The sequence below is a fragment of the Pinus tabuliformis genome, chromosome 1_2, assembly GCF_031772625.1.
Source record: "Pinus tabuliformis cultivar Carrire ecotype Pingquan chromosome 1_2, CPIR1, whole genome shotgun sequence".
Lineage (NCBI taxonomy): Eukaryota > Viridiplantae > Streptophyta > Pinopsida > Pinales > Pinaceae > Pinus > Pinus tabuliformis.
In genome coordinates, this window is record NC_142298.1 from 424,466,545 (window position 1) to 424,469,188 (window position 2,644).

At 43.8% G+C, this 2,644-nt stretch overlaps 1 protein-coding gene across 1 annotated transcript in view; it reads left to right on the forward strand.

The window, feature by feature from the left end:
• LOC149206157 (CLP protease regulatory subunit CLPX1, mitochondrial-like) overlaps positions 1–2,644 on the forward strand; it is a 273,918-nt gene that overhangs the window by 134,607 nt on the left and 136,667 nt on the right. The gene's annotated exons all lie outside the window — the stretch shown is intronic.

The following is a 2,644-nucleotide window of genomic DNA, read 5'->3' on the forward strand; positions in this document are numbered from 1 at the left end:
TTCTAGGCCAACAACGACCGTAAGACGAGTTTCCTTGTCAATAATGGAGCACTTGTGTGCATTGAACACCACATCGAGCTGAGGAGAGTTCCTCATAATCTGGCTGACAGACAACAGATTAATTTCCATACCAGGAACATAGTACACATTTAGGAAGATGAATGTGCGCTCACCAGACTGGATCTGAATTGTACCTCTGCCAACCACTGTGTACTCCTCACCTCCACCGAATACCATAGAATCACTGAAAGATGAGAAGTCAGTAAACCAGTCATGCCTATGAGAGAAATGACGTGATACACTAGAGTCAATGTACCAGGTAGAAGACGGGGCATGATCTAAGGACCTTTTAGCCATAAAGGCGTAAAAGGCAGATTCCTTTGGCTCGGAATGTTCTGCAACATTCGCTGTCTAATGAGACCCTCCCTGTTTCTTCTGTTCAAAAGCAATCCTCTGTCGGCAATCTTTCTTCATGTGGCCGAACTTTTGACAGTAATTACATTGCACATTTTTCTTCTTCGCGGGATCGGAAGGTTGAGAAGAACCTTTCTGCTGAAAGGACTGAGAGAACTGATATTTGGCAGCAAAAGCATTTTCTGAGGAGGCTAATGAAGCACCACTACCAAACTGCTGTTTCCAACGATCATGCTGCAGGAGTTTGGTTCATAACTCCAGAAACTTCAAATCAACATTAGTGGAGGTAATGTTGAGTGTTTCTATGAAGTGTTCATAAGGTTTCGGTAGACTTTTTAGAGTGATGACTACCATATCTTCTTCCTCCATGGTCTGACCAATGGGTTCGAGCTGATCTCGAATGTCTTTAATCTTGTTAAGATGTTCCTGTAAAGACATATGTTCGTCCATCATGATGGAGAACAACTGATTCTTTAGAAAGAAAGCTCTGCTCTTGTCGGATGTCTCATGCAGTTCCTTCAAATGTTGCCAGATTTCGGCAGCTGTCTTGCTGGAAGGAATTTGTGGTAACTGATCATCAATCACAGAGAGTTTGAGAAGCATAACAACCTCTCGATTTCGATCATCAAACTTATCTTGATCGGCACCAGCTGTACCAGGACTGAGCTCTTTGCCCAAAACGAGCTGGTCAAGATGCCTATATTAAAAAATGGTCAACATTCTCTATTTCCAGATGTTATAATTGGTGCCATTAAAGCGCTGATTGCCTTCCAACATTAGATTGGTAAGCGAGGCCATCTGCACGTTTCCCAAGACATGGAAAACAACAAAGGAGTCTGGCACAAATTTCAATGCAGATACCGGCTGATCCAGACATTCAGGCAAGTGCTGGAAACAAAATTCAAATCTGCTGACTCGAAAATCGAGGCGCGGAAACCAAAGCGCCCAGAAAATTTTGACGACTACCCAGTTGAGATATCACAAAACCCACATCAAATCTGTAATTGGAAAAATTTTTCAACAAATGAAAAAGGTAAAATACCTTGGTCGATAAAAAATGAGCCACGAAAAATCACCACAATAATTGACGGATTCTCGAGCTGGAGCCACTAGAATTAGAATTTCGGTTTTGTTTGACTTGAATAAGCAATGTTGGACTTGAAACTGTATTGGAGAATTGATGTGCGGGAAGAAAAGATCCACGTGGAGCCCGTTGTAGAGCTTTGAAGAAAAAATCCCACGTGAAGCTTTGGACATTGGACGTGCCTGCGTTGACTGGTTGACAAAGGTATCGTTGGACAGAAACGCAGTTATCGACTTGCAGGGTGTGGGTATTAGTGACGCTTCGTTTCCGGACAGTGAGAACGCCTTGCAACTTCCTTCTGTGTCAAGACACAGATTTAGAAATCCCCGTCAAATGCTGTCGTCTTGATGTATTTTTGCTTCCTTGCACTGAGCAAATTCGTCCTCCTTTGCTCTAATTATTTCTGCCCTAGCAAATGATGAAACTCGGTGCCATAAAATTAATGAACTCGGCCCTTACAATAATCTTCAACAGTGACACGAGAATGTACTCTGCTCCCGTAATACAAAACATGTAAACCAGGAGATGCCTCTTTACATACAACAAGTTTACTCGGCCAATAGAAACCGCGCTCAGAAACAGCCACTGGGAAAACCGCCGAGTGGTGAACAATGGTTTTGCAGAAATGCCAGGACAGGTGGAGGAATATATGGGGGGAAACGCGTCTCTCATAGACAACAAATTGACCTCCCAAGATTGGCTATAACTCGTACTCAAGACACAACGAACTCAACCCATGAACAAACCTTTGATAATTGCTAACTCGGCTAGCAAGAGATAATTGTCTTGGCCTCTGATGATGGCAAAACTTTTGCCCACAGAGTGACAGTCAACCCCCTTCTTAGTGCGGCCTTTGTCCAACAAGATGAAGCAAACTTGGCCCCTTTTCAGCAGTGGTAAACTCGGCCTCTTCAGTAGCGGGAGATTTGGCCCTTATAAATCCACGAATTCTGCCTCTCCGAATACCATAAACTCGTGAGATATTTTCCGGCTTGACGCTGAGCATGGTGCCGTCGAGACGTTTGATGGCGTCGTCGTGTTTTTCACCGTCAGCTGACGCTGGGAGGAGATGACAATTGGTGCCGAGACAAGTCTCAAAATGTAGACAAACAATGAAACGCCTAGGTTCGATCCCCATGGCTTACT